Raw genomic sequence first — 24,464 nt, 5'->3', positions numbered from 1 at the left:
ATCTTTACAGGCTCAGGACAAAGTCATTCCTCTGCTCACCTGAGACAAATGTATATCTGACTGCTTCCTCTGCCCTGTTGTTTACATTATGTTATGTAAAATATTCCTCTTCTCTCCTCTCACGTGTAAATTATATATTCAGTAAAAGCCTGATCAAACACTCAAAAGAATGCAGCCGTTTGTCTCTTATCTACCCATACCTTTAATTTTTTTTTCCTCTTTCCCCAATATCCACGGTTCCTCTTTAAATATTAAAGCCCCTCAAAATCATCTTTGAAGAAAGGCATACACCTTTCTCCCAGGCGAATGTCCTTAACGTTAGCAAATAAACCTCCTAAAATGATTGAGACTTGCCTCAGTCATTTTCATTGATTCACACTAGCTCTCGCCAATAAGGTAACATCGTAAGATTCTCCCCAGGCTGAAAGCTTAAGAAGATGAATAACTCCTCCTTTCTCAGGCCCAGTCCCGAGGTGCAAGGCCACTCGCATTAGCCGCATGCATCAGCTGCATGCGCCGGCAAGACAGCAGAAGCAGGAAGGGAGCCCGCGGGAAGACACCTACTCTGGCCGGAAGACACATACCCTTGAAGATCCAGAAGGATGCTGTCTGGGTACTATGTAGCAGTTATGTCAGACTAGAACACTTCCTGTTTACAGGAGCGCACAAAACCTTTGCCCCGCCCCCACTTGGGGCTGATGCCGTTTTAGGCCTGACGCCATTTTAGCCCTGACGCCGTTTTAGTCCTCAGCCGTCTTGCACCCAGGTGCTCACTAAAACAGCGTGTTGCTGCACACTGCCTCCTGTTGTCTGTTGGCACGCTCTCAGAATTTAAACTGATACAAAAACGTTACAAACATACGGTAAGTGACGTAACATGTATTATCATTAGATTGAGGATTTCCAGAACTGACATTCCCTCTGATACAACAACGAACTCTTAGGTGGTGGATGCTCAGTCAGCTTGGATCCTTAAAGGGCTGTGATTGTGGTCCCCTGTTGCTGTCTGCTAATGGACATGTAGTATAAATGACAATTATCTTGTTTTGTCACATGAATTTAGGGTTGCTTATTGTCACCATGTAACCACATATAAATCTTGTATATATAAATGCTCAAGATTTGGTTCCAATACTGTGTTTAGTTTCAAAGATACCTTTTGAAGTTGAATATATATTACAAAATAAAATAACTTTCAAGTCAATGTTGCAGTCATCCTATTTAAAAGGCAAATATTGTTTACTTTTCACAACCACATCATTAATTTACAAATTTCACAGGGCCTAAAATTTTCTCCACATGAAGTTAAATACAATATTTCAGAAAATAAATGTAAGTGTCAAATGTAGTTCCGGCAGATATACTTGGCTCTTACAATCATGCCTTAAAATTGCTAATGTAGACCAAACCAATTTCTTTATGTACACTAAGCTTCTATCAGAAAGTATAAAGCAAGTCAATTATGGTCTGTAAAGAAATACCCATAAATTGTTCCTCCATACAAACAAAAGCAAATAAATGACACACTGGATGAATTTTTCTTATCTACAAGTAATTCTTATATTTTTCAAAAGGAGTTGAGGTCTGGTGCCTTGAAATAATGCAACTGTTAATCTGTGAGTTGTTGTGTCTTTTCTTTGACCTAAGTTGTTTCTCAAAGCACGTTAATATAAATTCTGCATTGCAAGTATCCTCTCTTGATTTAAGGAAATGAAAGGGCAAACAAAGAATCACCACACACTTTTCTTACCTTGTACCGCACAATCAATTGCATTCAGTCTGTTGCTAAAAATCCTGTAGTTCTGCTTAGCACTAAATCACTGGTATTCAAAGTTTTATTGCACATTCACACTCATTTGTCATTTGCAGGAAGTCTAATTGAGAGAATTTACAGTTGGTTGTATGCTTCATTTAAATTGTGCATGTTTAATAAAAGTTTTTTAAGATACTAATCTCAGCTCAGGAAACAACAAAAGTGTTTGAGGGTTAAAGAATAAAACATAGCAGGTAAATGTTATGGTGTGACATTTCCTTATAATGTTTCCAAGTAACTGCGTTTACTGGGTTTGAATTGTTTTTACACATATAATGTGCTTTGCTGGAAAAATTTAGCCTATTAGTTATATCATGTGACAAAAATGTGAAGGTAGAATTACTCCTCAGTCAAAATGCTGTGGTTAACGGAAAATAGTGTTAATAATCATTGCTCTGTAAGAGAAAGCCTAAAATAATATCTTGAGTAAAATAATCTTGAACATCTTCTCATAAAAATAAATCTAGTTAAATTGTAGAAACTGACTTTAGCCTATGTTACTCTGCAGTCACTTTAAAATGTGATTCTGATTTTCAGCTTGAACATTAAACCATATGCATTGTTTATGGGATGGTACTACACAGTGGGAACTCGTTTTACACAACCCCCATTGCCATTTAGACTTTTATTTCAACAAAAATACAAAACTGTAAATAAGAATGACCAAATGTTAAGATTCAAAACATGGTAGAAAAATACATCAAAGAACCCACGTACATCAGCATCTGCATTCTCTCTGAGTTAGTGTGCTAAAACTGGCCACATAACAATAAGAATGGTGCTGTTGAACAATGCTATGTAACAAAAATGGAAGCTTTGAACCATCTCTTTTAGTGGGAAGTTGGTAAGAACTGCCAGTTTTCTCATTCCCAGTAGATGTGAGTGTGTTGCTTTTTTCTTTAGTGTGGTGTACTAAGTGCTGGTATTACTGCATGACACTGAGCTGCTATTTAAACTCCGTTGTTTCTAAATAAGCTCTTTTCTTCAATGAAAGTGTTAATCCCCCGTTACTACTTAGCACATTTGGATTAGAATTTGAGGAAAAAGATACATGCATTCTTTGGAAATTTTGTTGATAATAAAGTGAGGCATGAGAAACTTTAGTATATTATAATAGAAGAATTTATCTTTATTTAGAATTGAATTTATGCTGCACAAAATGAAGAAAGAAAAACATTCTCTAATTTACACAGATGGCCAAAAGTAGTACTATCAAGTAGAGTAATGAAAATATTCTCACCGCTTTGGTCATTGGACAAAATTTTTCTAAATAAGAATATTTGAATTGACTTTTATTTTAATTAAGTTTGAATCAGACTCCCTTGTCTTGTATAGTTTGGAAAGCTTAAAGAGGAATGATCGAGGGAAATACTGTGATAACATGGAAGAGAAGCTTTCAAACAGGGAACAATTAAGCATCTTATATAATTTTCTAGATGTTGGAGGCGGAGCAGTGAACAAACATTCTTCCTGTGTCCACAGAGCATACATTCGGGTGAAGAAAAGAGATGTATAAGCAAATAAAAAACTAAATGTCTTCTTTATATATTTTATTGAGGAAAATAAAACTTGCAAAAAGAGGGTAGAAGTGAGGTATGTGACGATATTGTACACCTTTTATAGAGTGTCAGTAAGGGTCTCACTGACAATCTGATATCTGAACAGAAACTAGGGAGAAGTATCTGAATGCACCATATGGCTCACCAGGGAGAAAAATGATCAACGCTTTCAGATAGATTTAAATCAAGTCAAAATTAGCTAAAGCAACATTAACTGCAACATATAATAAAATTGTTTCTTGAGTCATTAATTCCTTGAAAGCTTTTTTCAATACAGCACAAGATGAGCAGTCTTTATCCTCATTTACCATTTCCTTCATTTCTCTTCTGAGCTGACTTCATCTCTTGCCCTGGCTTTCATAACACTAGACTTCAGTGCAGTCTGCTGTTTTAGGCTGTTCATGCCACTTTAACAGGATCCCTGAGACAGAGTAATTTATTTTAAAAATTTATTTCTTACAGTCTGGAGGCTGGGAAGTCCAATATCAAGGTGCCAGCATTCACTGGTCATGGCCCATTCCTCATAGACAGTGCTTTCTCCAAGTGTCCTTTCCTGGTGAAGGGACAGAAAGGCAAAAAGGGCCTACCACTGTATAATGCCACTTTTATGATGTCCTTAATCCCATTCACAAAGGAGGAAATCTCCTCACTGAATCATTTCCTAAAGGTACCACCTCTTAATACTATTTCCTTGGGAATTAAGCTTTAACATAAATTTGGGAGGGGATCCAAACATTCAAACCACAGCTCTGTTTAACTACTAGTAGTATAACATCAAATAGCTTGCACAACTACATCCTTATCCCTCTCCGTTTTTGTTTATATAACTATTGCAGATTTAAGAGAAATAAGGAATTCACCCACTCACTCTAAAAGTTAACTTTTTTCCGTTTAACAATACATTAGTTTCTTCAATATTTGTCTATTATCCTATAATGCATTCATATCTTCAATATTGGTGTAAAATCCATATCACTTGGAAAAGACATCCTTGCATTCCAGTGAGGTCACATTACCATTCATTACTCTTGCTTAGAAAATAAGTACATACTAGTTTCTATTGCTGTTTCAACAAATTACTGCAAACTTAGTGGCATAAAACAACATCAATTCATTGTCTCACGTTGTTATAGAGTCAGAAGTCCAGGCAAGGCAAGACTTAGCTGGTTCTCTGGTTAGAGTCTCACAAAGCCAAAACCAACATGTCAGCAGGGCTGCATTCTTTCCCAGAGGCTCTTGGGACGAAGCTGCTTCCAAGTTCATTCAGACTGTTGGCCTAATTCAGTTCTTTGCAGCTACAGTAGCCCCTGTTGCAGTTGCTGCGTATAAGCCAGAGGGGGGCTCTACTCTCAGAGGCTGTCTACATTTCCTGTGTTTTACACACACACCCCTGCCCCCAGCAGCAGCAGGTGTGGTCCATACACTCCAAATATTTCTGACCTCCCCTCACCCTCATCTCTCTTCTGCCTCCCTTTCAGATGCTTTTCTATGATCCCAATTAGAGATTTTCTCTACTTTTAAGGACTCAAGTGTTTTGATTGGGCCCACCCAGATAACTGAGAACAATCTCCCTATTTTAAGGTCAGGTATCTTTGATTCCATCTGAAAAGTCCTTTCAAAGCAGCTCCTAGATTAGTGTTTGCTTTAATAACCAAGGGACTGGAATCTTGAAGGAGTATCTCAAGAATTCTGCCTACCACAAAGTGCTAGCACATTTTGTCAGTTTGCACTATCTTAAGAGCAACTGTTTAATCTTCATAATTTTCTATTATAAATTAAAGCTATTATCATCTTTATGTTAGAAATAGAAAAGGCTTTTATTTGCTGTTCTAAAGGAGAGTAGTTCAAGTGCCTCTATAATCTGAACTCAAAAATAGTTGCTTCATCTAGCTTAATTTAAAACTATTCTCTTGACTCCTGCTCATCTAGAGGTAACATCCTCCTACATGCAATTTATGTGATTATTTCAGGAGGAAGATGTGCTCTGGAATTATACAGATGTCGGTTTAGGTTCTGTTCCATGTCTCACTGGGTAAAGAATATTGGGTAAATTACTTAAATCACATTCAATATTGCACTAGAATTACAATATCATGATTTTTAAAAGGCATAATTTCTTTCAATAATCGAGTATTCAAAAGATAATCACTTTCAAGTATTCAAATCTAGTATTCAAATCGAGTATTCAAAAGATAATGCTAACTGAAATAGTGACAAGATTTTTAATGTTAATTCCAGATCCCTAAGGTAGAATTAACTAATTAGCTTTTTAGGCAAGTTTATATTTATAATAGTGCCAACTATGAGCTTCAGCTTCTACACACCATTTATTTGTTTATTCTATAAGTTTTAATTAGATATAAGTAATTCAAAACACAGAATAAGGGATCTTATAGAGAAGGATTCCTAAAGCACAAATAAAAAGGGGGAGAATTTGACAATACACATTAAATTTACGATAGAGTCTAACTATAAAATTTGCAAACATATTTGGATATGGAGCCAAACTAGAAAATTCAAGATTAGAAAGTCCTTAATGCATTAATAGTATCCATATTTTCTTTTTCTTTTTTTTTTTTTTTTTTTTTTGAGATGGAGTCTCGCTCTGTCGCCCAGGCTGGAGTGCAGTGGCGCAATCTCGGCTCACTGCAAGCTCTGCCTCCCGGGTTCACGCCATTCTCCTGCCTCAGCCTCCTGAGTAGCTGGGACTACAGGCGCCCGCCACCGCGCCCGGCTAATTTTTTGTATTTTTAGTAGAGACGGGGTTTCACCGTGGTCTCGATCTCCTGACCTCGTGATCCGCCCGCCTCGGCCTCCCAAAGTGCTGGGATTACAGGCTTGAGCCACCGCGCCCGGCCCATATTTTCTTTTTCTATGATTCAATTAATATATTAGGTATTAGAGAAAGCATTACCTGACTTATATTCTAGATGTATGGCCTTTAGACTTGTTTAAAATAGAAAACACAATAACTTTCATAGTAAATAAACAAGAACTAAACATAATGTTTAACTCTTAAAATTCAGAGCTGAATAAATGTGTGTATCTATAAAGTATGTGTGTGCATACGCATATTTTTTACCCAATTTTTATTATATTGTAATTTCAAAAAATAAAAAGAAATCAACATAATGCAAGTTTGTTCACTTTCCCAAGATTCATGAAGCCCTCTTAATTAAATTACTATACAGAACCCATTGATCACTATGTTATTATTCATCATTATTTGCAGCATGGAATTTGTATCTGTGCTCCCTTGAACTCTAGGTCCTGTGAAATTCAAAAATAAAGTAATCTGTAAATATGACAAACAATTTACAAAAAAAAAGAGATAAATTCTGTTAATAGAGACTACACAATAAGAATTCCCGGGCCGGGTGTGGTGGTTCATGCCTGTAATCCTAGCACTTTGTGAGCCTGAGGCAGGCAGATCACTTGAGGTCAGGAGTTTAAGACCAACCTGGCCAACATAATGAAACCCCATGTCTATTAAAAATACAAAAATTAGCCAGGCGTGATGCATGCCTGTAATCTCAGCTACTGGGGAGGCCAAGGCAGGAGAATGGCTTGAACCCAGGAGGCAGAGGTTGCAGTGAGCCGAGATCACAGCACTGCACTCCAGCTTGAGCAGTAGAGCGAGATTCCGTCTCAAAAAAAAAACAAAAGAAAGAAAGAAAAAGAATAATTCTCTTCTTAATTGTTGACAAATTTAATTCACAAGAAAAATATTCTTGTGTTTATTGGTATATTGGATAAAATTTGAAGGTTTTTCTAGCCCATTGTAGTATCCTAAAGAACTTAGCTTTTAACAGCTGTTATTAACTTTAAGGATTTGGCATTTTCTATACTAAAAAAAAAAAAAAAAACACTACAGGAAAATGGGCTGGGACAAAGTTAAGCTTACCACACTAGAAGCAAGAACCTCTCTTTTCTATGATTTTTAACTCATTTCCAGGCCACCCACCTAGTTTTCTGGATGATGAGATTTTTCCTTAGACTAAAGCCAGAGAAATTGTTCAAACACCTTAATTCTGGGGCTCTGCTTGGCACGCACAGGGTTACTCAGAGGAGCAACACTGCAGCATTTTCATAGCGCGGCATAAAAGTGGAGGTTTGCATGTATCAAATCCTTGACAAATGTTCCAGCAGTTAAGTAAAACTTTGTTTATATTGCGTGCCTCTCAACAGAAATTAAGAACTGTGGAAACAATTCACGCAAGTGGTGGGCAATCTTCTCTCGTTCTCTCTTAGTGAATATGACAAGCTCACCTGCTGTGGGAGGCTGAAAATAAAAGACAATCTCACCACATTAATAAAACATGAGCCACAACTGAATCTGAGGCCAACTAAACCACCAGAGATCTAGTGTGACGCTTAATTTTGTCGATGATGGAAGTACTTTAGCCCGAGGTAACTTTCATGGAGGCCATATTTGCGTGCAAACCTTCACTTAAAGCACTACCGCCGGGCAGAGTTAATGTTCATGGGAGTGTAAACTTACAGTAAAAGGCAGGAACCACAGAAGAAGTTACATCACTCAAGCCAGTAAACTTTGGTAGTGGTCTAATGTTTTATTGAAGCTCATTTCTCCCCAAAGGAGATTTGAAAATCCACTTACCGCCCTCAGAAAATTGTCTGTTTGGACTGCATGAACTGGTTCCCAATCACAGAAAGATCAAAACATCAAAATAAGCTAATAGGGTTTTGCCATGAAATACAGTCCCAAGAGATCTAGAATTAAAAAGGGGCAGGGGAGGTTTCCAGGGGAACTATTAAGTTCGAGGTTTTGCTGGAATTAGGGGAACATATTTGAGTAAAGAGAAGGATAGGGGGAGACAGAAGAAACATACATGAGAAAGAGGAAATCAGAAGGAATAAAAAAAGAAGAAAAAAGCAATTATTTCCTTGGAAGTGGAAAAAAGGAAGACCCAGCAAATTGAGTAAAACCATTTTTAAATTTCTTATCAGTCATGCAGTATTTGAAAATGATGCTGAGGCACTGAAACACAATTATGGTGATGCAGATGAAAAACATTCCTTGGAAAGTCATTTTGAATAATAAAAATTCATAAGAGAATGCTGCCAGAGAAAAGACATTTTGTGAAAGAGAATTTTTCCTTCTGTCAATTATATATTTTTAGGCACAGATTTTAAAATTATGTTTTCATTTATTTCTACATTTGTTTCTTGAGACCAAAAACTTGATTTAATTAATAGTAATAATTCATATTCTCAATCAGTCTTAATGAGAATATGAAGAGAAGGCATATAAAACTGTTGATTATTGAAGACCCCTGGAATTTGCTGTTGATCTGAACCTCAGTTATTTGTGAGATTTTAACCAAAGGCTTATGGAAGAAGTTTATAAAGGAAAAAGTGCAATTTATGAAAGAGTTAATATTTCAGTTGCAGTATGCTTCAGTTTATCCTGAGTATACTAACACCATGGTTTAGGAGGTAAATGTTTTATCACCTTTTGTACAACTGCAAAGTGTTATATCTAATAACTCATAGGAATCCTTTCTGGAGAGGATGGCACCAATGAACTGGTTTATAAATTTATTACATAGGATACTGGTATTTTTGGTAAATGTGTTAGATCACAAATTTAGAATCATATATTTTCATATTTGTGAGATCATACGTGTCATTCTCTTTTCTTTCTTAGATTTCATAGCAAAAAAAGGTTTTAAGATAGGAATAAAGTAAATTATAGAAATGTATGTCACCCTGACAACTCTTGGTATTAAACATGAACCTAAGCCAAACATAGACTTTTAGAAATGATTGTCATTGAGATAAAGATTTCTCCTGTTCTTTCATATCCGAATAAAACATTACCTCAGGGAGGAGCTGCAAATTTCTTCCTCTTCCGGCTGAATTCAGCCAGCATATGCATTTCATGTGGCCCAGACACACTTTTATTTTTCAATTTTTAATAACTTGGTCTAATTTTGGAATATGAAGTGGTTTTACATTCAAAACCTGCATTCCAGCTTCTCTTGAAAGTTAGAAGATCTGGCAATACCAAGCCCTTAATATCAGTGGCCACCAATCAGCTGGTGTCATACCAATATGGGGTCTTGTAGCCAACCTTCTGCAGCCCACCACCATCTCTCTGAAACAAAAATTTGCCATTTATCATCTCACTTGCCCTAATTCAAATTATATGTTTTGGTAGCCAGTGTCTTTCCAAAGGAAAATGTGGATAAAATAAGAAAGCTTTATAGTTTAAAAAAATCGAAGACTGTATTTTTGTGTGGTGATGAAAAGTGTGCCTGTGTTTAACATATAATGTATGCCTATGTCTTCTACCTGGACTCTTCACTCACCTTACCTGTCTGTCCCTTGTGTGCAGTTACATTTTAACCCTTGTGGCATTTTTTTTCCTTGTTGGAATGTTAATCTCTCTCTCGTAAATTCCTAAAGCAGTTCTCATGAAACCGAACTGTCTAATTTGTGTTGAACAATGTACATGCCTCTCCCTCTTAATAGACTAAAAAATCTTTCAGGGCAAGTCTCATATATTCTTCAGTTTTGTCGTCCCAAACACATTTGGCATAATGCTATTAGATAAGCTTCAACTTTTCAGAATAATCGAATGTGTGAAAATCAAATTGGTTAACAAACACTACCTTCATTTAAAAGAAAAGATGCCTTAAAAGATTATTACCCAAAATATTATAAAATCTGGAAGAACTGGTTTGCTACTATTGGACTTAATAACCACATCTCTTCCTTCTATAAACACAATAAATAAAAGTGTTATGCATAAACCTCCTTTAGTTTGTCTGGCCACTATGCCTTTTGATCAAGACTCTGCTTTTTATTTACCAAACATGTCATAATTTGCAAGTGGAATCAGATGTAGAATGGCATTCTCTAGGCTCTTTTCACCCTAGATGAGACAAACATTTAATGACTATTGTATTTTTTGCAAGTAATTTTACTTCTACTTATATTTGAATTGGAGGCTTATTTGTTAATTAACCCAGAGTTATTTAGAAAAGTCATTTAATATGTAATTGGTTATATGTAAGAATGATGTTCTAGTAATGAACTTCATTAACTAACATCTTAAATAGCTAAAATTTCCCAAAATTCAAAGAGTAAGTTTAATAGATACAGAAAACTGTGACTAAAACATTACATATCACGTCATAAAAAGTACTCCTTAGAGAGCTATGTACACGGGGCTACAGTGATAAATGTCCTAAAATTATTTTTATTGGTTCCTCTTACGTGTTTGTAAAGTTTATTTTGCTAAAGACAAAATTAATTATACATAAAACTGTATAATAATAATCTGGACTATAAAAGTTGCTGATTAAGTTACTTCTATATGCTAGATACCGTAAAAAGATTTTACCCATATAATTCAAATGTTCACAACAACCTTCGCTGTACTGATGAGTAAAGTGAAATACCTAAACATTATGTAACTTGTTCAAGATCACCCTGCTAGTAAGTAGCAGAGCCTGATTTTCACCCAGTATTGCTAGCTTCTGGGCTTATGTATTTATTAGGGCATAATTTATAATACTGCCTCTGTTTATGGCAATTACATGTGAACTAATTTGGAGTTTTAATAGTTAATTTTGTTAACTGTGCTAATTTGCTAATTTTGCTAATAGTTAATTTTGCTAATTTTGTTAATTATGCATAGTTTATTTAAAAAGTGGGCATATCAGCACATCTCATAATGGCCACAGTGCATGCTACCCACTCTGTGTAGATCTCGTCCTTCTTTTTACAGTTGACCCTTTTGTATGTTTTAGTTTCCAACTTAGATATTACCTCCTTCCCTTAGTGATTTTGCACTTCACTCCTTAATTTCTCTGCGAATTTATCTAATTTCATCTTTGCTGTGTGCTTTGTATGTGCCTGTTAGTTCTTTCTCCAATTAGAGAATAAATGTCAGAATGGCAGAAGGCATTTCCGTTGCATTCATTCAGGCATATGCATTACCTTTCATAGGTACTAGCACTAAGAAATGTCTTGCATAAAGAATTTTCAATGAGTTGTAATCATTTTATACTAAAATATAGAAGGTTGGTAGTTGAAATGGGTAAAAGACTAATAAGAGATGAATTGGAGAGAAAGCCAAAAAGCCAAATGTATTTTACGGAGAGTCTTTTACGCTCTATGTAATTTCATCAACACCTTTTAGTGCCTTCCAAAGCATTTTTCTTACACATTTCAATCAAAAAATCTTTTTCAGTATACCTTCCAAATTAAACATACTCATCTTTTTAAAATATAATTTCGCTTCCATGGCTGCTTCCCTTGTATAAGCTCCTCTGAATCCACTTCAGTTACTTTCTACTCATCACTCCTTGGAACAGTGGATACGCTCACACTTTGGTACTGTGCGTGGGCTGCTGCCTCTGTCTGGATTGCTGTTCTCTCAGTTATCCACATGGAGCATTCTCTCAGCTCCTTCAGGTCTGTGCTTAAATGTCATCTCAGGACTACTAAGAACACACTATCTAAACCACAACACAATCCCCCAAATTCTCTATACCCTTTCCTACGCTCTACATGCTTTCCATACCATTTTTGACCTTCCACTCTATTTCAGTGCATTACATTCATGGTCAAGCAAGTATTTACTCTTCTCCTCCTTCTACGTTCAGGAGGGTTTATACCACCCTGAACACAACATTTGATTCAGCCAATGGAATGTGAAAGAATTAAAGCAGAGGCTTTAAAGGAGCCTCTAAATTTTGGTTTGCCTCTGAGGTTCCTGGGATGCATAATTGTATTTTGAAGAGTATCTAAAATCTCAACAGAAATTAAAATTTTTATTTATTATTAACATCTAAAGATGTCAAAATAATCCTTAATCTTATTGTGAAGACTAACACATAAAACAACTGGAAAATTCAGAATAGCTGAATAATGGTTGTGATAACCTATTTTAATAAACACTAAACATATTATTATAAAGATACTATATATGAAACACTGGCACTGGCATATGAATGGGCAAAAATTTCATGAAAGAAAAAAACATAGCCAGGGAAACAGACCTTAGAAAATGTTGTGGATTTCTCTATCCTTTCCCTTGACTGTGCCATGAGCTCATTGTTGGCAGGAAGAAAGAGTGAGGAAAAAAAAAAAAAAAAGCAAGTCTTTGACAGGTGCTAAAAGCCCAATACAAACTGAAAGAATCAAAATTAGAATGAGCTTCCAATGTCTACTTACTCACTTTCCTTTTAGCTTGATTCATGGACACTAGGTTTATTGTCACTATTTGTAAAAATATTACTGAGAGAAGCTACAGATTAGAACCCTACTTAATTTTTTTTCAAGTTCTGTGAATTTTGTTTTCTTTAACCATACACAACCTTTCACCTCAATCCTTTCTCCAACATAGAGATTGTAAGTTCATGTGTCTTGTTAGTGCATCTTTTGAATATAAGTGATAATGCTCATTTAAAAGCCGGTATCAAGCAGTGGAAGCCCTATAACCAGATAAAGGGCATATTCTATTTACGCAGTTGGTACCCTGAGAATTCCTCTGCCTTATTCTTTTTCTTCGTCTTTGTGATCATCAGATCCCTTCACAGGTATCTCTTTCCTATTATTTTGATGTCTCATGTAAATAATTCACTGTATTAGTTTTCCGTTGCTGCCTTAGCAAATTACCACAAATTTTTAGCAGCTTAAGCATCGCATAGTTATCTTGCAGTTAGTAGGCCAGAAGTACCACATGGATTTTGAGGTGTGTACAGGGCTGTGTTCTTTTCTGGTTGTTCTACGGGAGAATCTATTTCCTTGCCTTTTCGAGGTACTAGGGGCTATCCACATTCCTTCTCCTGTCTTCAAAGCCAGCAAAATTGCATTTCCCGGACCCTTCTTCCATTGTCACATCTAACTGTAACCTCAGCCAGGTTCTTACTTTTACAAACTCATTTATATGAATAGACTGGTTGTACCCATTCTAATAATCTCCATTTCAAAATCCATATTTCTATTCACATCTGCAAAGACCCTTTGACTCTTTTGCCCTATGAGGTAATATATACCTAGTTTCCGGAGATTTGTGCTTGAACATCTTTAGGGGTTTATTATTCTGGCCTCCACATTTACCATATCTTCTCTCAAGTATAGAAATTTATTATGTGAGATCTGAAGCAATGTAAAATACAGATGCAGAATTCTACATATACATAAAACACTTTGATCTAATTCAACATGTGTATTTATTAATAATCTCATAAGAATGCTTGTGATTTTTGTACATTAATTTTGTATCCTGAGACTTTGCTGAAGTTGCTAATCAGCTTAAGGAGATTTTGGGCTGAGACAATGGGGTTTTCTAGATATACAATCATGTCATCTGCAAACAGGGACAATTTGACTTCCTCTTTTCCTAATTGAATACCCTTTATTTCCTTCTCCTGCCTGATTGCTCTGGCCAGAACTTCCAGCACTATGTTGAATAGTAGCGGTGAGAGAGGGCATCCCTGTCTTGTGCCAGTTTTCAGAGGGAATGCTTCCAGTTTTTGCCCATTCAGTATGATATTGGCTGTGGGTTTGTTGTAGATAGCTCTTATTTTGAGATACGTCCCATCAATACCTAATTTATTGAGAGTTTTTAGCACGAAGGGTTGTTGAATTTTGTCAAAGGCCTTTTCTGCATCTATTGAGATAATCATGTGGTTTTTGTCTTTGGTTCTGTTTATATGCTGGATTACATTTATTGATTTGCGTATGTTGAACCTTCCTTACACCTTATACAAAAATTAATTCAAGATGGATTAAAGACTTATATGTTAGACCTAAAACCATTAAAATCCTACAAGAAAACCTAGGCAATACCATTCAGGACATAGGCGTGGGCAAGGACTTCATGTCTAAAACACCAAAAGCAATGGCAACAAAAGCCAAAATCGACAAATGGGATCTCATTAAACTAAAGAGCTTCTGCACAGCAAAAGAAACTATCATCAGAGTGAACAGGCAACCTACACAATGGGAGAAAATTTTTGCAACCTACTCATCTGACAAAGGGCTAATATCCAGAATCTACAATGAACTCAAACAAATTTACAAGAAAAAAACAAACAACCCCATCAAAAAGTGGGCAGAGGACATGAACAGACACTTCTCAAAAGAAGACATTTATGCAGCCAAAAAACACATGAAGAAATGCTCATCATCACTGGCCATCAGAGAAATGCAAATCAAAACCACAGTGAGATACCATCTCACACCAGTTAGAATGGCCATCATTAAAAAATCAGGAAACAACAGGTGCTGGAGAGGATGTGGAGAAATAGGAACACTTTTACACTGTTGGTGGGACTGTAAACTAGTTCAACCATTGTGGAAGTCAGTGTGGCGATTCCTCAGGGATCTCGAACTAGAAATACCATTTGACCCAGCCATCCCATTACTGGGTATATACCCAAAGGACTATAAATCATGCTGCTATAAAGACACATGCACACGTATGTTTATTGCGGCACTATTCACAATAGCAAAGAGTTGGAACCAACCCAAATGTCCAACAACGATAGACTGGATTAAGAAAATGTGGCACATATACACCATGGAATACTATGCAGCCATAAAAAATGATGAGTTCGCGTCCTTTGTAGGGACATGGATGAAACTGGAAAACATCATTCTCAGTAAACTATCGCAAGGACAAAAAACCAAACACCGCATGTTCTCACTCATAGGTGGGAATTGAACAATGAGAACTCACGGACACAGGAAGGGGAACATCACGCTCCGGGGACTGTTGTGGGGTGGGGGGAGGGGGGAGGGACAGCATTAGGAGATACACCTAATGCTAAATGACAAATTAATGGGTGCAGGAAATCAACATGGCACATAGATACATATGTAACAAACCTGCACATTGTGCACATGTACCCTAAAACCCTAAAGTATAATAAAAAAAAAAGAAAAAAATAATCTCATAAATTTCTATATTTTAGTATGAAAATTTTATTCTGATCAATATACACTCAGTATAACTTAATAGAACACTAATATTTTACAATAAAGGCAGAGATTGCTCAATTGATGTTATAAAAATGGATTAATTGGAAACACATACATTTATATCCTCATTTTAGGACTCATTAGAATGAATGAAGATGTAAATTGAAATAAAATGATCAAAGGGAAGGCTGGCTGCTTCTGGCTCTCTGCTTTGGAAGCTCGGGGATTCCCTTCTTACCATTTTCAAGGATAATCAGTCCCTCAGGGACTATCTTATGTTAACTAAACACTGGAGACAGAAGGAAAAAACAGATTGCAATTTTATTAATTACAGTGAGAATAAAGTTGTCACAAGACCTGAAATTCAGAACTTATGTCAGATCAAGCAGCAGATCTTCATACTATAGTTCTGCTACATGGAAATCATATTAATATCAGTAGCTACTTTGTTGAGATAACTTAAGAAATAATTTTCCTGGTGGCATAATATTCATAGACTGCATAAGCAACCTTTTTCATTTTACTGTAAGAGATCCACCTGGGATTCCCAATACCAAAATAGGTGGGTTTAAAATGAGAAAAAGAAGCTTGAAAATAATTAAGAGCATTGGCCCCAAAGTGTCATATATCCCTTCAGCTCACATTTCATTTGGTGAAAAATATTCAAATGGTCATACTTAGATGTAAGGAGATGGGAGTGAGACAATTAGACCTTAGATAGGCAGCTACTTCCAGTGACATGTGTATACCTTGGAAAGGGGAACATTGATTTTGGTACTGAATTAGCACCTCAACTATATGGATATGTAAGTAAAGAGGGAAATAGATAAATGATTTTTTAAAATGTAAAGCATATATTATATATATATTTTTTTAATGAAAATATATTTATTTGCTTCAAAGTAAAACAAACAAAAGTAGCGAAGTGAAACTAAAGGATATGCTTAATTCAAGGTAAATATTTTTAGTCTACAGTAAACATTACATTGAAAACAAATCTTTAAATTTATTTATAAAAGATTATGGAAGGCTGGGCTCGATGGCTCATGCCTGTAATCCCAGCACTTTGGGAGGCCGAGGTGGGCAGATCACCTGAGGTTAGGGGATTGAGACCAGCCTGGCCAACATGGTGAAACCCCATCTCTACTAAAAATACAAAAAATTAGCCAGCATGGTTGCATGTTCCTATAATCCCAGCTACTCGGGAGGCTGAGGCAAGAGAATCGCTTGAACCTGGGAAGCAGGAGTTGCAGTCAGCCGAGGTCGCGCCACTGCACTCCAGCCTGGGCGACAGAAAGAGACTCCGTCTCAAACAAACAAACAAAAAAAGATTATGGAAAACATTAAGAGGTTGGAGTCATTTTTAACATTGTTTTAATTTAAAACTACATTGATTGACTCACCTATAGAAAATGATATTAGTATAGTTACATATCCCCTACTTCCCTTTCCTCCACCTTCTGTATTTTGGCTAATGATATTATATTATTAATTTAGTTTGTTGTGGCTGTAGCCTTTAAACTATGGATTATAAACTCAATGTATACAGCAATTTCATTTTGATTTCACACTTAAAGGTAATGTTTTTATTCCTTCTTTAACAGGATTCTTCATTTCTGAGTGCTTTATTTGACCAAGTTCTTGGTGTTTGGATTTCATTGCTCAGTAATTTTCTTCCAGAAAGCTTAAAAAAAACAGTGCTGTTTGATTTCTTGCATCTTTGAGATTGCCTTCATATGAAAGTTCAAGATGTCAAAATATATTCCCTCTGTTACTATGGGAGATTGTATTAGCAATTGTTTGTTGCCCTTGCCGCTAAGAAAAGAGTATTTCCAAGCCCCAAGTGCCATACTTAACCATGTTACTCACCAATGTAATTGACTGGAAAGATCTTGGCACACATCTGAGCATTAATGTTAAGAGCCCTCTCTTGTTTCTGTCACAGTTCTTTTACAGCTACCATGATTCTAATATATTCTAAATAAGGATTACTTCTTGAGCTTGGATTCTGGATAAAGAAGACATAGGTCAGAGTCTAAGCCACATTGAGTAGAACATTTAAAGTGCTTGAGAAATAAGTCTTTGTTTTTGAAGTGCTTATTAAGATTTAAACAAGAAAAAGTACTTATGATAAATGCAAATGGAAACAGAGTACATGAGATTCACATTCCATTGAATGTATTTGAAGGCAGCTCCTCTACCCTGTTTTATATTGATTTTCCTTTCATCTAGGGGATGAGAGGCTCTTCATTTGGTGGACTCTTACTTTTTAAGTAAATAGCTGCTTGTATCTGAGTCTGGTAATTAAACTAGAGTTCTTATGAAATTTTACTGCACCTAATAACATTGCTACTATATGTATAAGTTGTAATAGAAAGATATACACAATGAAATTGATATTTGAAGCTATTCTTGAATACCCTGTCTGTAGATACTGCACAACATACCCGCTTTATGTGCATTTATTTTCTTTTTCAGGTCTTAAATTCAAACTCACTATTCAAAAGAAGCAATGTAGAAGGACAAATAGGTTACATGACATGAAAGGTATATTAAGATGAGAAATGTAAGTTATCCATGAGATCTTTCATTGTGAGTCTTTGATGACAAAGTGTTTCCAAGTCTCGGTCTGAAGACCCATTCATATGAAATATTCACACATCTGAAATATTTGTGTAGAGCACTAAATGCTCTCTCCTGTCTCTTTAGATCCCCAGTGTGTATCACCAGATAATTGTCTTGAATTTTAAAAGATTTTTTTTTGTTTACCTGAATTCAAAAAATTTTTAAATTATTTCACCTTTTAAATCAAGTAGCGTTAAATGTCTTTTTATCCCCACTCCACCATTAGATAAACAAGTAAAAAAGTTGCAAGACATTAATGCTGAGGGCAAATTTGAGATATGCTATCATGCTTTGAACAACAACAACAAAATATCAAGGAAACAAGGACACATCTGCCTTGCTTACCTCCATATGGAAGAATCCTGACAACATCTGTTCTGCAGTTGGGAGAGGACCGGGTGACTTAGTTTGTGTTTCTATTTCCAGCAATTTGTATCTTGTTAGATAATAGACATAGATAAATATTGTGGTCTATGACAGCTCAAAGAGTAAATATCATGGGCCTGGTTATGCTGCTCTCAGCTGGCAAGAGAACACTTAATAGAAAATTTGAAGGTGTAAAGGTGAATGAAAGCTAAGGGTAAAACACATGATGGCTTTCTTAGTCAAAATTTCTGGGTCAGTTCAGGTATTTAAACTGTCAAGTACAAACACCTGTAGATACTGGAAACAGGTCTGCTTTTGAAGGGAAGCTCATAAAGTTTTCACAGCATGATACAGCCAACATGGAGAAGGAGCTTCATGTAAAGGAAGGTGTGTAAACTAATCACATGTGAGTTAGTCTCTAATCATACTGAAAGGAGTTAGTTAGTTTGCCTTAGGTAGATAACAAGGGAAGGGTCTCAGATAGCTCCCCACCGCCACCCATGGGTCAGTGCCTCATCCCACCATAACATGAAGAGCAGCCTGAGAAAAAAATTCAAGCTGCAGGCACGCGTAAGGGAACTAGCACAGGGTGTTGTGCCTGGTGACATGCCCATAGCTGCACAGATAGAAAAACCTCTGGGCCATTTGGAAAAAAACTTGCCCGAACCTCCAGCTCACTCAGATAAGGGAACAAGGCCTGGCATAGAAATGCCTTTGTCCTTTGGAAAAGGGAAAACTTTCTTCTTTTGTGGGCATGGGCACGGTGGGCTCTGGTGGATTTCGGTGGGGACTCTACTTTCCTTTATTAGGACTATAAACCCAGCATCTATGAATCAGCACCTCAGCCCCTGATTGGTCCCAGGCCAAGCTTTCTCTTCAGCTTCTGATATGACCTGAGCCAAGCTAAGCAGCATCTATGAATCATCATTTCAGCTCCTGATTGGTCTGGGGCCAAGGTCCAGTGCCAAACTGAGTCACATGTTTGCCAACACAGCTCACAGACAAAGCACATTCCTTCCGCTTACCAGTCCATAAAAACCCTGGACCCCAACCTCATAATGGGTATTCCCACTGGCCCCCACTCTCTGCGGGCAGAGAGCTTTCTTCTTTTGCTTATTAAACTTTCACTCTAACCTTACCTTTGTGTCCGTGCTCCTTAATAGTCTTGGAAGTAGGACAAGAACTCGGGCTTCATCTCAGACAATGAAAGACTGTTTCAATACTTGTAATGTTCAGTATTTTTTTTTTCTTTTTAGTCACCTGCCTTTTTGCCAGTCATACTAAGTTGTATAAGAGTTCTTTGTCATAACGTAACCCATAAACATCCCTGGAGGTTTGCAGGGGCACATGTCAATGCACAATATCTTAAAATAAAATAGATGTTTGAGATTCCATTTTAATTTGTAACCTTCCAAAATCTTAAACACACACACACACACACACACACACACACACGTCAATAAGGAAATGCAAATGACTTGGCCACTAATCTGCTTCTGCTAATTAGACTTTGCTTAATTGATCCAATACTACTTTCTATTAAGAAAACTAAGAAATATTTTCTATTTTGAAACATCCACTAGATATTAGCGTATTTCTTCAGTTTTTATTTTATGCAGATTTTCTGATTTGTTAAAATGTCCCTGGTTTATTTTTCTCTGAGGGATTTTGATCTGGGTCTTTGAAGGCCTTCTCTAGTCTTCCACTTTTTGGATAGGTGATATTTGCATTAATGTTACTTCCCTGAACCCTGAGTCCATCATTGTAAAGGGTCTTTAATTCAATCCCTACAATTACAAAAAATAAAACATTTCAAGTCTTGCAAGAAGCTTCTTCCTTCCTGTAGGCTCCCAAACTCTGTAGGAATTAGATTTTAAAATATCTATGTCCAGCGAAGATGGCAAAGAAAAAATAGAATGATCAGTATTTTCACATGAAATGTTTATATTACTAGAATAGTCAGGAAAATTAGTCAGAGAATTTCCTGCTCAAAAATGAGATTCTAAAATAAATCTTCAAAACAAACTCTGCTCATGCTGGTGCCGGACAGCAAATAGATGAATAAATAATAAATTTCAGAAAAAAATGCTATTTGAAATAGTAATACAAAGCATTAAATACTTGCATATTTTTTACTTGAGACACAAAAGACTTAAGGAAAATTATAAAACTCTCTTAAGAGAAATAAAAAATAATAACTACTTGAACAAATGGAATGATTCTCCCTACTTCAAAAATAAATTTCAAACATCCTCTGAGAGAAAGAGGAGGCGGCAAGGGAACTGGGAATGACAAGGGTCATGGGGACGTGCCCATGGGTTCAGAAGGGGCAGTTGAAGGTGTAGAGCTGGTTCATGTGGTAGAGATGAAAATATATATGACTTTGACTTATGAATTAATCCAGTATCTATTAAAGCCTATTGGAACGTTTCCTAGATCCTGACAAGTACAGAGTAAAACTCATCTGGAGGAATAGGGAATAATAAATACTCTTTTAAAGAAATTGGGTAGTTCTATCTTACTAGATTGCGAATTCTGAAGCTGTAATTATTAAAACGTAAGGACTTGTATCACTGGGCTGGCATACTCTACAGAAACCATTCAAATTCCTAAAGAAATGTAATAAGTGACCTATGAGAAGCAATAAAAACGTACTATTCTTAAATGACAACTTAAAATTATTTATTTAAATTTCTGGTGACACAAATTTTTAAAATAAATAAAATATATCTGTCCAAATTTAAGCAGTTGTTACCAACAATGTATAAGATGTTACTATTAGCAGAGCTTTTTATACGGTCTAAGCAAACTTCTATTTTTTGCAAAGTTATGCTTATATGCGATAATAAAAAAAGCCCTTTATTAATAAATTCATTTTTGTTAATTAGTTTGTGCACTCTTTTGGAATAAGATCTGGAAATGTGAGAGGCACTAGGGAAATGTAATGTTTATACCTAAGAGAAACTAGAAAAGTGTAGGACGTTGAAATGTTTTTATGAAATTGTTTTCAATCTTACATTAGGGAATATGAGTACATACTTGGGAAGCTCAGTAGATAGGTAAATATGTCATACGATGGTGTGCTTTTGCATTCAGCGTGATTGCTCGGGGGATTAAGACTATTTTGAAACACATAAAGACATCATTATATCTAATCCTGGACAATTTCTAAAAGAGTGACCATTATTTGTGGTTCAGATGCTCACTCTAAGCAATAAAATTAAATTTTAAAACTTCTAGATTGTTGAAATAAATGAGTTTTGTTCTTTCTCTTTTTCTTGTTTACTTTTTATTGTTTTATTCTCCATGGCCAAATATCCTTCTGAAATCTCAGTTGATTCTCATTATCTTAAATTGAGAATAATTTTATCTTGACTTTAACTTTCCACACATTATTCCTTCAGCATTAGATAAGGTCTACTGTAAAAACCATAGGTGGCAGGTGCATGAATCAAATAGACAAGTAGGGTGACTATAGTTTACAGTCATCTGTTGCGCATTTCCAAATATCTAGAAGAGAATAATTTCAATGTTTCTAACATTAAAAATATAAATACTTAAGGTGATGGATATCTCAGTTACACTGCTTTGATCTTTACAAATTATATGAAAGTATATTATCACATGTATCCCCAAATATGTACATTTATCATGTATCAATATACAAAATTAAATCAAAAAAGTGATGACATCAAAGGAAATGAGGTGGTTTTGTGTCTCCTGAAATCCAAAAGCAGTTTACAGCTTTATCTACTGCAGCACCCTGAATTTGATCACTTCATTACAATGCAGTGTTCTTGTAACAGGTACATCAACCAAGAGAAAAAGGAGTTTGAGTAGTGTTTATCCAAAACTTTAGAGGGTAATTAAAATGAAGGAGTCACCATAAATCATTCTAACCCTAAAGTCGCTCAGACTTGACATACTAACTGAGTGGCAGGAAAAACAGTCTGTCTCCAAAGAGACTTTTCCTCTTCTCTTTAGGTTTTCTGTCTACATTTACATTCTCACTTTTACTTGTCAATTCAAATCAATTAGATATAAATTATAAATGGAACAGTTTTTGTATTTTGCTCCAGAGAAAGGCTGAGCATGATTTAAAACATGGTGTTTGTATTCTATGCTCTGTAATAAAATCGGTTTCAGCACTAAATTGATGTGATTTTCTAAATAAACTTTTTAGACAGAGGAAAATGTTTTCTTCTTCCTCTAATAAAATTTTCTTAATTTTTCAATAAGATTCTTTCAATTATTGTTCTTCAATTTTATTTGTACAATGAGGAATGGAGTTGCACATATTCAGAAAAATCTATAAATAATAATTTAGCAATTTCTTTTGGAGGTATAGTTCTAATAATGAATTAGGAAACAAAATATTGATATATTATCTGATCTACACTCTTTAATAATGTAACATTTTACACTTGAGATTTTTATTGACCCCTTTTTAGAAAGATAAAGTATTTATTTTGCTTGCAATGAACACAGAAACTTAGAATGATATTCCAAATAATTAAACATTTCCTTATTACAGTTGAACTTACTGTTCAGCTGTAAGTTTTTGTATCTGTGACTCCCATTAGATGATTTGCAACCATGCATTAGATGGTTTGCAATATTTAAATAAATATACAATATTTGGAATATTTTATGCTACTTTTTAAAATTTTCTACAAGGATTATTTAAACAAAGATTGACAAATGATAGTAATGGATGTCATTCCACATTTTTTGGAGTAAATTGTCAAAGCAGACTTAGAGCAAGTACAACAAACCAGATACCAACATTTTAGAGCTAAATGGTACATTACTGAACCAGCATCTTGATTTTCAACAGAGTAATACAATGGACAGATAATTTAATAATTTTATCCAAAATCATCAAACTTTATTATATCTCAGGTTTCTTACCTCTTACTATTCACCAAGGATGAAAACATTTAGCTGCTTGGCTTTAACACCCATTTAGAAACTAGGAATACCATCCATGTTCCTAGTGGTATGTTTTCTCTTCTCATGCCTTCTATACATTAGGCAAGTCGGTCATTTGTCAGGGATCCTCCAATTTATAAACAGCATTACAACCTGTAAGATGATACCAATGATGTGTAACACCTACCTCCCTAGGACCTGAAAAATAAAAAAAAAAACAAAACTTACTGATTGAAGGGACAAAAATAAAAGATGTTTAAATGGCATAGCCATAGTCTTCAAAATTTTCATGCTTATTTTTCCTACTTTAAAGAATGCCTTGACAAAGACTAAAAAAAACTAGTGTCCAGCAGAGTAAGATTATTTCATATAAAATATTCTAACCTCTGGTGAATACCTGCACTCCCAAATAGTATCTAATAAACTAAGATAGTTTGGCTAGAAACCCAGTGTTTAGTATAAGAGGATTTAACCTGACGTGATCTCTTTTTGAGCTCAAAAAATGTTTTACTGAATTATCTGTAAGACTTAGTGAGTACTTTCTAAGTGGTAGACATTTGTAAAAGAATTGTACATGTATTAGCTCATTACATTTTCCTAACAAACTTATTGAGTAAGACTACTATTGTTTCCACTTTACAGATGAGAGAAAACTGAGACGCAATTATCTAAGCTCACTTACCACACAGTAGTAACTGCCTTGGACACAGCTAAACTCTGTGTATTTGTTGAACAGATAAATTAATAATGTCTGACACTGATTTAGCCACTACTTACAATGCTCAGCAACAGTTACAAGACCATATATGATATCAAAGCTTATTAATTGTTGTTGCTTGGGGAAAAATGCATTTTTCCTTCTTAATAAAAACTAAAAAAAGGAAAAAAGAAAGGTTGTATCCAGTATACCCAGACTAGCTAATCCTTTTTAGAATATCCTAACTTTTGAAGAATGCATATGGAAATATATAGACAGATAAATATAGATCTAGATAGATAAATAGTTATTCCTATAGATATACATATATGGTTATATGGCAATAGATTTTTATATATCTACATATATGTATAAAAAGATATAGATACAGATAGGTTTCAATATAGATACGGATATTCCAAATAGTTTATATCACTGCCTTAGGAGTGAATAATTCAGAATCCTCTGTTCTCTCTCCCTCTGTGTCTGAGACATTTTGTATTGTTGGATA

General features: G+C 35.4%; 1 long non-coding RNA gene across 4 annotated transcripts in view; it reads left to right on the top strand.

Moving 5' to 3' along the window:
- Positions 1-685: 685 nt before the first annotated feature.
- Positions 686-24,464, top strand: part of LOC129492314 (uncharacterized) — a 299,404-nt gene continuing 275,625 nt past the window's right edge. For all 4 annotated transcript variants that reach the window (XR_010114082.1, XR_010114083.1, XR_008660783.2 and 1 more), the window contains exon 1: positions 686-863. This is a non-coding gene — a long non-coding RNA (uncharacterized lncRNA). The remainder of the gene's footprint in view (positions 864-24,464) is intronic.

The sequence above is a fragment of the Symphalangus syndactylus genome, chromosome 10, assembly GCF_028878055.3.
Source record: "Symphalangus syndactylus isolate Jambi chromosome 10, NHGRI_mSymSyn1-v2.1_pri, whole genome shotgun sequence".
Classification (NCBI taxonomy): Eukaryota; Metazoa; Chordata; class Mammalia; order Primates; family Hylobatidae; genus Symphalangus; species Symphalangus syndactylus.
This window is presented reverse-complemented; position numbering and strand designations above follow the sequence as displayed.